The sequence below is a fragment of the Saccostrea echinata genome, unplaced genomic scaffold (assembly GCF_033153115.1).
Source record: "Saccostrea echinata isolate AGI-Se365-2 ecotype Australia unplaced genomic scaffold, CSIRO_AGI_Sech_v1 ptg000001l, whole genome shotgun sequence".
In the NCBI taxonomy this organism is placed as follows: Eukaryota; Metazoa; Mollusca; class Bivalvia; order Ostreida; family Ostreidae; genus Saccostrea; species Saccostrea echinata.
This window is the reverse complement of record NW_026889750.1, coordinates 14,639,895-14,655,454: the sequence shown is the minus strand read 5'-3', so window position 1 is coordinate 14,655,454 and position 15,560 is coordinate 14,639,895. Positions and strand designations below refer to the sequence as shown.

Genomic DNA, 15,560 nt, shown 5'->3' with positions numbered 1-15,560 from the left:
AGTTTGGATACTAACAATTTTGACCTTTTGACCTTGACTTTGGAGTTTGACTCCGTACCATACATAACAAATTTTGAAAAACTTTTAATTTTTGCCATAAGCTGCCATATGGGGGCATCAGTGTTTAACAAACACATCTCTTTGTTTGCATGCTCCTGCAGGATATTTTACCCATATTGATTATTTTAATGCCCCCGTATCGAAGATTTGGGGGTATATAGTTTTTGCCCTGTCTGTCCGTTTGTCTGTCTGTCTGTTTGTCCGCAAAAACTTCAAAATTGCCCATAACTTTTGATTGGTTGGAGCTATGGCTTTCACATTTCACATGTATATTCCTTGTGACAAGACCTTTTTTTGGGTACCACCATATTTGACCTTTTGACCTTGACCTTGGAGTTTGACACAGTTTTGCAAAATTTTATCCAACTTTAACCTTGGCCATAACTTTTGAACAATTGGTGCTAAGGCTTTCATACTTCACATGTGTAATCCTTGTGACAAGTCTTTCCTTTGGATACCAACAACTTTGACCCTTTGACCTTGCCCTTGGAGTTTGACCTACTTTTGAAAAACTTTAACATTGCCCGTAACTTTTCAACGATTTGGTACTTCAGCTTTCATACTTCACATATGTAATCCTTGTGACAAGACCTTCCTTTGAATACCAACAACTTTGACCCTTTGACCTTGACTTTGGAGTCTGACCTACTTTTGAAAAACTTCAACCTTGGCCGTAACTTTTGAACCGTTGGTGCTAGGGCTTTCATACTTCACATATGTAATCCTTGTGACAAGACCTTCCTTTGAATACCAACAATTGTAATCCATTGACCTTGACCTTGGAGTTTGACCTACTTTTGAAAAACTTAAACCATGGTCATAACTTTTGAATGATTGGTGCTTCAGTTCTCATATTTTACCTGTATATTTCTTGTGAGAAGGCCTTTCCTAAGGCCCCATTAATTTTGACCATTTGACCTTGCCATTGATGTTTGACTTACATTTGAAAAACTTTAACCTTTTCTATATCTATTCAATGGTTGCTGCTAGGGCTTTCATATTTCACAGGTATATTCCTCAAGACAAGACCTTACTTTGGGTACCAACATATTTGACTTGCATTTGAGAAAGTTTAAACTTTGCTATAAGTTGCCATATTGGGGCATCAGTGTTTCACAAACATCTTGTTTGTAAGATGATCAGAGAAAGATAATTCATTTCTTCCCTGGAAAACGACAAAAAGAAAAAAAATATGATGTGTGTTCCAAACTAGAAAATTATATTTCAGGGGTAAGTGGGTGTGTGAGTGGTAGGGGAAGCACTAGTCACATTTAGCTATCAGATAATTTTCTTCCAAGTAAAGGATAGATGAATTATTATACCCCCGCTCCGAAGGAGAGGGAGGTATACTGTTTTACTCTTGTGTGTCTGTCTGTCTGTCTGTCCATCTGTCTTTCTGTCTGTCTGTCTGTCCGTAACAAAATTTTCATCACAGTTTTCTCAGCAACTACTCATCGCAGATGCTTGAAATTTTAGCACATACTTTGATTAATTTTTGTACAAATCTGATGTCAACTTCCTGTATATCCGTGCATCTGTCCGTACCATACATTACAAATTTTGGACGCAGTTTTCTCAGCAACTACTGATTGCAGATGCCTGAAATTTTAGCAAATTCTTTGTTTAGGCATGCCATATGGTGGGATTAATTTTTGTACGAATCTGATGTCAACTTCTTGTTTATCCGTGCGTCTGTCCGTACCATACATAACAAATTTTGGTCGCCGTTTTCTCAGCAACTACTGATTGCAGATGCCTGAAATTTTAGCAAATTCTTTGTTTAGGCATGTCATATGGTGAGATTAATTTTTGTACGAATCTGATGTCAACTTCCTGTTTATCCGTACGTCTGTCCATACCATACATAACAAATTTTGGTCGCAGTTTTCTCAGCAACTACTGATTGCAGATGCTTGAAATTTTAGCACATTGTTTAGGCATGCCATATGGTGGGAATCATTTTTGTTTGAATCCGATGTTAACTTTCTGTTCATCCGTGCGTCTGTCCGTACCACAGAGAACAAATTTTGGTGTCAGTTTTCACAGCAACTACAGATTGCAGATGCTTGAGATTTTAGCACATTCTTTGTTTAGGCATGCCATATGGTGGGATTAATTTTTGTACGAATCTGATGTCAACTTCCTGTTTATCCATGCGTCTGTCCGTACCATACATAACAAATTTTGGTCGCAGCTTTCTCAGCAACTACTGATTGCAGATGCTTGAAATTTTAGGTCATTCTTAGTTTAGGCATGCCATATGGTGGGATTCATTTTTGTATGAATCTGATGTCAACTTCTTGTTCATCCTTGTGTCTGTCCATAACTGAAATTGTGTACATTCACATCAAAGCGGGGGTATTACTAGTGAGCACTGGCTAACAGACTTCTTGTTCTCAACAGATTACTTATTTCAAAAATCTGCAAGACTTCCCAACACCCCCCTTCTGAAAGAAATGGTCATCCTCTTAACATCCATATCAGTCTTTTAAAAGAATAAACTGTTATTAATAGCAAACAGGACTATAATTTCAACTATAAAAATTCCTAAACTCGTATTTTTAATTTAGGCTGGCCTTAAATTTAGAAGCAAAGACAGATGGAATGTTTGTAAGCCTTTGAGACATCCATAATGCCTGTGTGCAGGCAGTTGGAGCAAATGCACCATGCCCTGAGACACTAAGCAAACTCATAAGAAGACTTTTTGATGTAGAGTCAACATGTCCTAAAAAAGTGATGAAAGGAGACAAAGGAGTCATTCTGTTCAAAAATCTTAGCCCAAGAGTAGTTACAAGCAACAAATGCTCTGTACGGTTATCACCTATGTGTACAGTGCAAGAAACAATAAGATTTTTTGCTTTCAACTGTCCTCTACCATACCTTAGAGATAATGTTCAGGTAAATTGCACAGTTGGATTTGAACCAGGTAACTTGTGGATGCAAGTAGAGGAAAAAAAATTATCCACTGGCTTCTCCCTTCCCCTAACTCAGTCAAACATAGATGGAATTATTCACTTAATTTCAACTCTAAATGTCTTCAAAGGCTTTCGAAAAGATGATGATTATTTTCCAAAATCATTTAAAGAGGAGAAATTCTCTGCTACTTTTGAGGTGGAACATGTTTCTGTTATGTCAGAGAACTGCAGCATTTTCCTGGAATGGTTGGCTAAACAGGATGTATGTTCCTCCAGCAACATTTCAAGAGTCAGGAAAATAGTTAGAAAAAGGAAGTACATGTATCAAGATAGCAGTAAGGACGAGGAATCAGAATTTAAAGAGAACATGAAAATTCAGTGTCCTCTTGAAATGGAAGATGAACAAATGGAAAAGGATTCCACTATGGTGAAGAGTATATTGAAAGAAGTGAAGCAGAACATTCAGAGTTCAAACAATGCAACACTTGTCGAACAATCCAATAAGGACTGCAGAACTGACAGTATGTTTCACCAAAACTTGACTTCCGAGGAAAGTGTTGCTCGTATTGTTCTAAACAAACAGGACCATAAGGACATGGAAGACCTAGTCAATCTAGTTCTAATGCTAGAAGGATTACCAGAGCATTTTGGGATTTTATTAAAATCACAGCTTCAGAACTGTGCACGTTCAGATTTAGAGAAACGTCAATGACATTGGGATCCAAAAATTATTAGCCTCTGTTTAACTTTGTATATTCGATCGCCACAGGCATATGAAGACTTGAAGAAATCAAACTTCTTAATATTGCCATCCATGGTTAGAAACTCCCTAAAATTACAACTTGCAAATAATTTGCGAGTACCAAGAAAATGAACTCGCAATTTTATATGACTACTCGCAATTTTCATATAAAGTTAAATTTATATAAATTAAATACATGTAACTTAATAAGGAAAAAGTAACTACTGTACAATACACAAAATACAGCTACAGTGTGACTTTTATTTATATTACTGATTTAAATCAAAAGCATTGTGTTCTGTCATATTATATAATTTTGCTACAGTTTCAATGCAAAAAAATCAACTCGCAAGTTTTTGCGAGTTACCTAATTTTTAACTCGCAATTTGGGAATTCTAACTCGCATTTTGCGAGTTGTATATAGTGAATTTCGAACCCTGCCATCTAAACAGCTACTACGTTATTACAAGTAGTAACTCTGTAAAACAGACTCCAGGATTTTGTGAGGAAAATTTGTTGTGGATGAGCAAAGAAATGGAAAAACATATTTCTGAGTTTGGAAGACATGGTGGTCTCATCATTGATGAGATGACAGTTCAAGATGATCTAATTATCACAAAATCAGGTGATGGTTGGAATTTGGTTGGATTTGTTGATATGGGAAGTACAAACAACAATATAGACATTATTTGTAAGGGAAAGAAAGAAATGAAACTAGCCACACATGTTCTTCAATTTGTCTTCCATGGATTAACTGGATTCAGGTAAATTGTGTTTAAATATGTATTGAAATTCACTATGTTTCAAATCTTAAATGAGCTATACTGAGTGCAGTCATACTGATTAATATAGAAAAGATGAACATATACTCTTTCTAACAGATTTCATTAAGTCATTGTCAGTATTACATGAGTAAGTAACAGGGTGATCACTCTTTTTACAGGTGGCAAGTGGTGTATTTCGGATCTAATCCAGGGACAGCACACCAAATCTACAACATATTTTGGAAATGTGTGGATATGTTGGGGGATAGGAATGTTCATGTGGATTATGTTATGACAGATGGAGCTTCAAAAATTTCAAAAGTTTGTGGGAATGTTGTTCGCTCACCCCGAGACACCCAGTAGTTCTGATTATGTTTTTCAAAGACATATTCTTTCCCCTGCACAAGATGGTATATATTCAAGATGTGATGCACTACCTAAAGAAAATATGTAACAATATAGAATCAAGTAAGTTACGACACAAGACAGAGGCTGGAAGATATTTGCTCCTTGAAAAAAAATGTATTGTTTGGGAACATTGGGAAGAGAGCTTCAATTTCAACTTTCAAGGTGGGTTTTCCATTCATAGGAAGCTTACAGAGGAACACATCAACCTTACACCAGCAGCAAAGATGAGAAATGAACTTGCTATACAGGTTCTCTATAAGGACATGCTGTTCTTGATGAAATCGTACCAGTCCACCCTAAAAAATCCAGAAAACCTTGCAGCAAGCATCACACTTCTTGAACATACATCACAGATAGTCGACATATTCTGCACAATCAGGCAGCCAATTACTTCTTTGGATGACAAGAAATTTGAGTCTATTAAAAACACTCTATCTTTCTTCAATTAATGGGAAGTGGAAAAATCTGTGATGCACGTGACTTCGAAGAATCTAATGACACAAGAAACGAGAAATGACTTAAATTCCTCCTTAATGGGATTTGTTTCCTTGTGTAAATTAAGGTTGAATGGGAAAAACAGCATTAATCCCGGCTACCTAAATTCAGACATAGTGGAAAACTTATTTGGTCAACAGAGAGGTATTAGAAATGGTTTGAATACAAATCCTACACTCGCGCAATATGGTCCATCGAACACTGCGATAATTCTTTGACAACTTCAAAAAATGTTTGTTTTCCCTCTGGTAAGTGACAAACAAAAAAAAAAACTACCACACTCAAATGTTTTTATCAGATTTCTGAGCATTTTTTTTTTAAAATTTACAAAAAAGTTGTTTGCTGAACCATTTTGCATAAAAGTTTTAAAATATACTTTTCACAAACAGTTTTGAAAAAATAAACAACCAAAAAAAAAATAAAAAAAAGAAAAAAAAAAGGTTTAACAAAACCTATCAAGTACAATATTAGTGGTTTGACTTTTCGCGGGAAAATGTCGACAGTAACTTAAAATAAACAACCCTATATATATTCAAAGAATTGTGTGTAATTACTGAATTACCTCAATAAGTAGGTTTTTCCACATTGGCCCGTTATTATAAAACTATGCCCTTCTAATGCTTTATGGTAAGCTTTTTCTCGAAGATCTTGCATTTCCATGCTGCTTTGGATGTTTTCAGCTATCTTTTCGGAATATTTTGACCTTTTTCATTTCACTAATATGTGTTCCCAATAGTTCGATCTGCAGTGAATGTGACGTCACGCAGAATTGTCAGTGGCCGCTGGTTGTTAACTAAATGTGAAGAAGTGTGATTAAAATGATAGTGTAGGGTAGTTAAATGGTAAAAAATGTCAGCAATTAATTAATGGACACTACAGAGTTGAAATCTGGTGTTTGATGTTGGTTGGATAGCGAATTAGAGAAAATTGAGAAAACTCGTTGCCATCCTGTTGCTTTGCTCGTTACGCTCGCGAAGCTCACTGGTAGGATTTATGCCTGTTTATCATTTATTTTCAATTTATTGATAAAATTGTAAACTCCTGTGATAGAACATTCTTTCGTTTAAATGATATTGTCCTACGGACCCAGTTTAATGATAGGATTCATTCGGTGTATTGGCAATTTAGCAAAATAAACACCGGCGATAAATCGAACTTGGTACATTTACTACGAAAAATCTAGAGAGTTCCGAATGTCAACGTCGTGTAAATTTGAAGCGAGAAAAAACGTTGAAAAAAATGAGTTGAATTTTGATCTTTATATGGATTACGTTTTAGGATAAAAGGCATATACAATCTCAAAAAGGTTTGTTTTGATTAATTTGGAAATTCTTTTCAGCACAACCCTTTAGTATTCTTCAAAATCATTTGGAGCGGATCCCCTCTGATTTGCTACATTGCAACTTTATGGGACATGTTCTAACTGTGGTGAGAGCTTGTCCTGAGACACAGTAAGATTATTCTAACTAGTGATAAAATACACTAAATAGAAGTTGTCTCACTCCCCATGCATGGAGATTAAAGGGTTTTTATCACATCTCAAAATTTTTTGATATGACAAAGTTTACATGTTATTAAAATCATACATTTAAAAATTTTTGCTAAAAAATTAATATTTTTGATGTTTCAGCGATTCAAAGTTTGAATTTCTCAATATGCATATTTTGATCGCCGATGTTACGCGCCATTGCTCTGACGTCATAGGTGTCAATCCTGGTCAAGCGAAGTACTAATTGTGTATACAAAAGGGCTCATTTGTTGTGTCTATTAAACCTGTTAGAAAATAATTAAGTGATAATTGGATAATTGACAGCTAGTAAGCTATAATCTATGGCTTTAGGATGCACAAATGTGCACAAGAAAGGTTTTAGGAAATTGTTTTTTCCACATTTCCTGGACTTGGTCGAGAGATGAAAGGGGGGACTTTCTCTGCATATGCGATGGTGTTTATCTCCATTCAGAACAATCGTTAATGCCCGATCGATCACGATTTTTTTCTGTCCTATAAAATATTTTAAGGAAACAAACCTTTAAAGAAAATAATAAATGACAAACACGCATTTTTAAAAAGTCGCACAGAATCTAGTAGGAATGTTGTGAACTTCGTAATGGCGTACGGCGCCATTGAAGAAGTGTCATTTCTAATACATGATATTCACTGCTAGAACAGGTAGAAGATATACAGGATTTATTTATATATAATTAATTAAAATAATAATAAAGGAGAATTTAAAATTCCCATATTTATAAATGTTTACGAAGTTAAACATTAGTAATTCGTTCTATTTAATTGAAGCAGAGGCAACTGGTCGAAGTCCCGAGTTGTCAACGGCTTCGTCTTCGGAGACCTCTCTCCAATTGTTGGCATATTTTCTAGTTATTTCTCTTTGCTAGACGTTCATACATAAAAGATTGACCGTCCATAACCAAAGGAATATAGTCGATGTCAAAATTTTAACCGGCCATATTGTGTATTCCATTTATTTAGCGTAAAAATCTATTCAATATATTTTTTCTTACAGTAAGCTTTACGAGATCTATTGACCATTGACACCTATGACGTTTCAGTACCACGTGACCCCTATCTAATTAGTGGAGATTTTTACTTTGAGGACCCTATATTACGGGCGTTTTATCGTCTAATTACGACCGTTTTTGACATTATTTCATAATTAAACGATTATTATATGTTTCAAGAATATAATAGTGTTTCATTTTTAAGAAATTTAGATACATGATAAAAACCCTTTAAGATTCCAAACTTAACAAGACAAGAGGCCCATGGGACACATCACTCAACTGAGCACTTTAGCTAGGAAAATGCAGAAATCAGTTCAGTATTGAAAATTTTAAATATTAAAGTGGTTGGGGGGGGGGGGGGGGGCTGTATGATTTGAACAAACATGACTCGTAATATCTTTGCTGTTCTTAAGAAGAAATTTTTATTGATTAATCTTTAACATTCCTTCGTATAACTATGATCCCCTGTTATGGCTCCTCTATACTCCTGTGGGATCATGATTTGATCAAATTTGAATTTACATTACTTGCAGAGGATGCTTTTATTTTATTATGACCAATCACAGTTTTGCTGTTCTTGAGAATAAGATTTTTAGGTCACCTGAGTCACTCGGGTGACCTATTGCTATCTGTTTTCATCCGTTGTCATTCGTCGTCAATCGGTCGTAAACTTTTGAACATTTTTAGCTTGTTCTCTGGAACCACTGAACCAATTTCAACCAAATTTTGCATATAGCATCTATGGGTGAAGGGGAGTTAAAATTGTGAAATTCATGGCCCCTGCCCCCCTGGGGCCTGAGGGGTGGGGCTAAAACCATCAAAATTAATGCAATCTTTAAAAATCTGCTTCTTTACTACTGGACATCAAGCAGTCAAACTGTTGGCATGATGTAATAAGCATTGAGCTCTCTACCAAAATTGTGAAATTCATGGCCCCAGGGTCAGGGGTTCTGGTGCTAGGGTGGGGCTCTAATAATTATTTAGGCATTTAAAAAATATTTCAGGTACTAATTGGCTTAGAATCATCAAATTTTGTCAGTTGATGCATTTTGGATCATTGGTGAACTTCAACTGAAAAGTTGGTCACTGAGACCTACTTTTGAAATTTTATGGCTATATTTAAATATTTCTGGTTCTTACTGTCTTAGAATCATCAAATCAGTTGTTGCAACTGGGTCCTCAGAAAACGTCATCTGAAAAGTAGGTCAACATGACCTACTTTGATATTTTATGGCTATATTTAAATATTTCTGGTACTTATTGTCTTAGAATCATCAAACTTTGTCGGTTGATGCATCTTCTGTCATTGGAGAACATCAGCTTAAAAGTAGGTCATTGTGACCTACTTTTGAAATTTTATGGCTAGATATATAATATTTCAGGTACTAATTGACTTACAATCATCAAACTTTGTCATATTTTATGTATTGTGTCCTCAGAGTATGTTAACTGAAAAGAAGGTCACTGTGACCTACTTATGGAATTTTGCGTTGATATTTTATTGTTTTGAGATACTTATTGTCTTAGAATCATCAAACTTTGTCAGTTGATGCATCTTGGGTCCGCAGAGTGTGTCAACTGAAAAGTACGCCACTATGACATTGTTTTGAATTTTTACAACTATATTTAAATATTTGAGGTAATAATTGGCTTTGAATCATCAATCATGTCTGTTGATGTATTTTGAATCCTCAGAATATGTCAAATAGAAAATAGGTCATAGTGACCTACTTTTGGAATTTCCAGGCAATATCTAAATATTTTAAAATATAAGCAGATTTAAATTCATTAAACTTTGTCAGTTGATGCATTTTGGGGTCTTGGAGTGTCTTTTCCAAGAAGTAGGTCACTTTGACTTACTTTTAGAATCTCAAGGCTCTAGCTCAATATTTAAGTTAGTAAGGGGCTTAGAATCATCAAACTTTGTTAGTTGATGCATCTTGAGTTCTCAGAGTGTTTTAACCAAAATGTAGGTCATTATGACCTATTTTTTATACGCCCGTCTTAAGACAGGACGTATTATGTTATAGCCTTCATGTCCTTCCGTCCGTCTGTTAGCTTTTTCGTGTCTGGCTCATAACTTTAATACTATTAGGCCTAGGATTATCAAACTTTGTCAGCTGATACGTCTTGGGTAGAAGGTGTGTCGCACTTTAAAAGTAGGTTGCTCTGACCTTTAATTAAGATGCTATGGACAAATATGGAAGAATCCTGTCCGGCTCATAACTAGAAAACTATTAGACTTGGAATCATCAAACTTGGCCAATTTATGCATCTTAGGTAGAAGGTGTGTCGCGACCTATTTCAAGGTCACTGTGACCTTTAGTTTAGTGAATTTTTTTTTAAAAACTGTGTCTTCTATACTATTAAATTGCACAATCCCCAAAAATGTAAGAATGTTGCAGTATCCTTATTAAAATAATGTTAAATCAAGGAAATAATTTTTTTCATTGTATACTTTACAGCAATCTATAACAAATGTAATGTTACAAGAGCAATTCCACCTCTCCCATGGATGTAATCATCAAGCACTGGTCAATGAGAATTTTGATAACAGAAAATTACATGTCAGATTAGAGAGAAATTAATGAGTTTTAGTGTGAGGGGCTAACTGGTAGAGCATCTCTGATCAAGCAGGTGTTATCTATATCTCCTGGGAATTAGGGAAAGGAATCAGCGTTGGATTAAATGAGTCTAGTTGGCTAGCCTTTTAACTTTTAAAATGAATTTGGTGAAAAGTAAACTAACTTAAAATTGATATTGTACAATAAACTAATTTGATACTGTATAATATAATTAAAACTGATTATATCGGGGGGAATATTGGAATCAGCATGTGTTGGTTTGTCAGTATGAACTGCAGCTTAAAACCAGTCTGACATTAACTCTAAAAAAAATCAAGTATTTTTTTTTAAAAATATTTTATGGTAGATAGTGCCTACAAATCTAAGAGTCATGCAGTAAAAATATTGCATCAAGATTACGAGTTTTTGTTTCTTTTTATAAATCTTTGTAACAAGTTAAAGAAATCTGTTTTCAACGGAATGACATAAATATGCATATTTATTGCAATACAGACTATTAAAGCAGATAGTGCAGATCCATTCATCCCTTGGGAGTAATGAATGGACATGCATCCAGTTAAAGATTATAATTAATTGAGTTCAATGTATAGGAAGGCTAGCTGTCTCAATCATTTCTGTTGGAGCATCTCTGATCAAGCAGCTCTTATCTGTATCCTTTGGGAATAAGACAGAAAATCTGCTTGTCATTTTATAGCATATGTCATTTGATGGCCAGCCTTTTATTTTCAAAATTAATGTGGTATAGATTAAATTGTTAAGACTATTTTGAAATTGTTTAATATGATATTTTTATTTAATTTTTTGAAAATATCAAATAAATATGAAAGATGGGGGGGAGAGGAAGAGGGCTGCACTGCAGATGGGCATTTGTCAAGGTCTAACACAACCAGTTGAGAAATTTATTATGATTAATGCCTGCACAACAGGAAATGTATAAACATCAAATATATTATAAGGAATGGAAAAATCATGGAAATCTTTGAATTAAGGTTGACATTATTTTCTTGCACCCTAAACTGTCTATGATAATTGAACAATATTTGACGGGTGTATCATGCTGTGGCAGGGCACTTTATTTAATTTCAGGTGTTATCTTAATACACAGGATACTTTGAGGCTTTAAATAGAAGCGATAGGTTTTACAATCTATCAGAAGAGAGATTCAAGGCCCTTGGGCCACTTGTCTGTTCATTTATTGGATTGGACCATCGTTTGCTCTAAGCACCGCTGTTCGCAACAACAACAACATCCATATAAGGTAGATTCCTCAACCTGTTACATGTACTTATATAATGGTCACAAAATTTCATCCATGTATAAAGGTTTAGAATAAACAACATGAATTATTTTAATCGGGTCTAGAATTACGCTTACCTTTCCTGTTGCAGGGGGCAAGTGAAATGTCATCTCGGAAAAGATAGTTAATTTTCATGATAAACTTATCCGAATGGAAATGGAAAATAATACATTTCAGGCTGAGCCAACAAAACTTTTCGTGTATATTTAAATAATAACAATAAACATCCAACTATCAGAATCTGCACAAAGCTGCTACATTTCTATATAAATTACATTTATTTAATCTCAGAGACTCGTCATTGGTAGTACAGTTTGGCTTGGCCAAGATCAGAAGCCCATGTTGGCCGCAGATTGAAATAGTGTTGAATAATCGGAGAAAAATCATAATCGATAATCGGTTGTAATCGGAAACGCATAATCGATTGGTAATTGGCTATAATCAAGTTTTTTACCCTTTGAAATAAAATAAGATATTCCTGAACATGTTAAAGGATAATCACAAAAACAATATTCATATCCTTCTTCTATTCAAAGTTTAATAAGTAAATAAAGTCAGTAATATATATAAATAAACAAAATAATATTTTCCTTAAATTTTTTAAAATGACAAAATATTCTAATTCTTTATTTTCTCTCGGTAAAATTGAAAATTGAAAATAAGAGTTCAATTTCTGTATGATGCTTCATTAAAAAAATAAATACATGTATACAATTGGGAACATTACTGATATTAGTCACACCTTTTATTATTTATTTTCTTGGAATAGCTGTCTGATTTCATTTGGACTTATACTGATGTAAGCTTTTCAACTGCTTCAACATTTTGACCTCAACGTTTCCTTTGACCTTGACCTCTCTTTTCTTAAATAAGTGTTAAGCTAAGTTTTAAATAAATCATTCAAGATATTTTTATCGAACCTAATATACTGATATGTATTAGTGAGAGCTATTCAACTGGATCAAAAACTTTCCTTCTACTTTCCTGTGACCTTGACCTCCCTTCTCTTTAATTTGTATTTTGCTTAGTTTTAAAGAAACAATTTAAGATATTTTTATGTAAGCATGCACTTATACATAATTTGGTGAGAATTTATCATCTATATCCATTTTTTGTTATATTTTAGTTTCAATTTTTAAGAAACTGTTCAAGATATTCTCATCAAACTTCATACACTCATACAAATTTTCATGTTGCATTAGGAATATATGTTCGACGGGGCATACATGTCCTATGAACATATTTCTAGTTTTCAAATCATGACCTCCAAGGGTAGGGTCAGGCCACAATAAGAGATCAAAGTTTTATATAGGAATAAAAGGAAAAAAAAAATCTTCAAAATTCTTCTTTTCAAAAACAACAAGAGCATGATTAATATGGAAACATTCTCAAGAAGTGTAGATTCAAGTTTGTACAAATCATGACCCCATGGGCTAGGGAGTGGCCATTTTTTTCCTGCCCTTTAATTTGCCATCCACATGGAAATGCAAATTTTGAAACCATTTTACACATCCACAGGACAAAACCAATCATCTTCCAAATGATCATGATTTAAGGCTAATGCATAAAATATAAGGGAAGTTCTGGGAACCAGGGTGTTTAAACAAGTTAAATATTTTTTTTAAAAAATTGACCCCATTTGACCTCCAGGGTGAAAATAAAAATCTGAAACCTTAATTCACATCTACAGGACACCACCAACCATCTCCCAAAAGATGATTAGGCTACTGTGTAAAATGTAAGAGGAGTTCTGGGAACCAGGGGCTTTTTGGATAAGAAAGGTCATTTTTCGACCCCCAGGGTGAAAATAAAAATTCCGAAACCATACTGCACATCTACATGACACCACCAACCATCTTCCAAAAGATGATTAGGCTACTGTGTAAAATGTAAGAGGATTTCAGGGAACCAGGGGCTTTTTGCATAAAAAAGTCATTTTTCGACCCCCATTTGACCCCCAGGGTGAAAATAAAAATTCCAAAATCTTACTGCACATCTACATGAGACCACCAACCATCTCCCAAAAGATGATTAGGATTCTATGTAAAATGTAAGAGGAGTTTGAGAAAGAAGAGTTTGACAGCTCTTTTTTGTTTGAAACATATCCATATTTTTCAGATATTAATAATAATTTACACAAAAATGTTTTATTCCTTTATAAACCATAGGGTATGGTGTATATGAAAAGAGCATAGCCTTTTTTGTAGGCTGTTTAGTTTTTGTATTTTTTAAAAGCTGAAAATCCTCAAAAAAAAAAAAAAAAAAAAAAAAAAAAATATTTTCATGTTTTTGTTTATTTGGATTATCTCCCTTTTTCAGTTTAAAATTAGAAAGTTTTACTGGACATGGAAATATGTTGATTAATTTTGAAAAGTTACTTGTGTTGTTGTATTTTGAATTGAAAATAAAAAGAAATTGTTTTGAAATGTCATATTCATTTCACTTGTCATATTCATTTCACCTTATTCGTCTATGGCTACGGCATATACTGGATTATGACAAAATAGTGAAATTGCCCTTTTTGTATAAAGCCATTCATTATTTTTGGATATTAATAATAATTTGCACAAAAATATTTTCATACTTTTATCAGCCGCAAGGTATCATGTCTATGAAAAAAGCACAGTCTTTTGATTTGGCTGTTCGGTTTTTATATTTTTTAATTTCTCAAAATCCCCCCAAAATTGATATTTTCAAGTTTTTGCACATTTGGATTATCTCCCTTTTAAAACATCTTATTGGACATAAAAATATTTTAATTAATTGTGACAAGTAACTAGTTGAGTTGTATTTGAATGAGCAATAAACATAACTGTGATTTCTTTTCTGATTTTCATTTTATTTAAACTTGAATATTGGCAATTTTGCAAATTTATGGAGGGAATTTCAGCCATAATATGCTGAAAACTGTTTCTGTTGCCATGGAAACCAGACACTGATTTGATAAAAACAAGGTATGTTTGTGAAACACTGATGCCCCCATAAAGCAGCTTATGGTGATGGTTAAAGTTTCTTAAATGCAAGTCAAACTCCAGGTCAAGAGATCAAAAAATGTTGGTACCCAAAGAAAGGTCTTGTCTCTAGGAATATACCTGTAAAATTTGAAAGCCCTAGCTCTAACTGTTCAAAATTTATGGCGAAGGTTAAAGATTTTCAAAAGTAAGTAAAACTTCAAGGTCAAGGTCAAATAGGGCCCCAAGGAAAGGTCTTGTCACAAGTGATACACATATTTGTGAAATGTGAAAGCCCTAGAACCAAACGTTCACTTGTTATGGCCAAGGTTACAGTTTTTTAAAGTAGGTCAAACTCCAGGGTCAAGGTCAATGCCAAAATTGTTGGTATCCAAAGGAAAGTCTTGTCCCAAGGAATGCACATGTGAAGTATGAAAGCCATAACACCAAATGTTAAAAAGGTATGTCAAAGATTAAAGTTTTTCAAAAGTAGATCAAACTCCTAGGTCAAGGTCAAAGGGTGGAAGTGGTTGGTATCCAAAGGAAGGTCTTGTCACAAGGATTACATATGTGAAGTATGTAAGCACTAGCACCAACTGTTCAAAAGTTATGGCCAAGGTTGAAGTTTTTCAAAAGTAGATCAAACTCCTAGGTCAAGGTCAAAGGGTCAAAGTAGTTGGTATCCAATGGAAGGTCTTGTCACAAGGATTACATATGCAAAGTATGAAAGCCTTAGCCCAACCGTTCAAAAGTTATGGCCAAGGTTAAAGTTTCCAAAAGTAGGTTAAACTCCTATGTCAAGGTCAAAGGGTCAAAGTGGTTG

At 34.2% G+C, this 15,560-nt stretch overlaps 1 protein-coding gene and 1 long non-coding RNA gene across 2 annotated transcripts in view; one reads left to right on the top strand and one right to left on the bottom strand.

The window, feature by feature from the left end:
- Positions 1-15,560, top strand: part of LOC133185644 (tetraspanin-13-like) — a 162,685-nt gene that overhangs the window by 20,102 nt on the left and 127,023 nt on the right. The gene's annotated exons all lie outside the window — the stretch shown is intronic.
- LOC133185684 (uncharacterized) overlaps positions 1-15,560 on the bottom strand; it is a 159,257-nt gene that overhangs the window by 32,637 nt on the left and 111,060 nt on the right. The window contains exon 2 of the long non-coding RNA XR_009720934.1: positions 9,889-10,055. This is a non-coding gene — a long non-coding RNA (uncharacterized LOC133185684). The remainder of the gene's footprint in view (positions 1-9,888; positions 10,056-15,560) is intronic.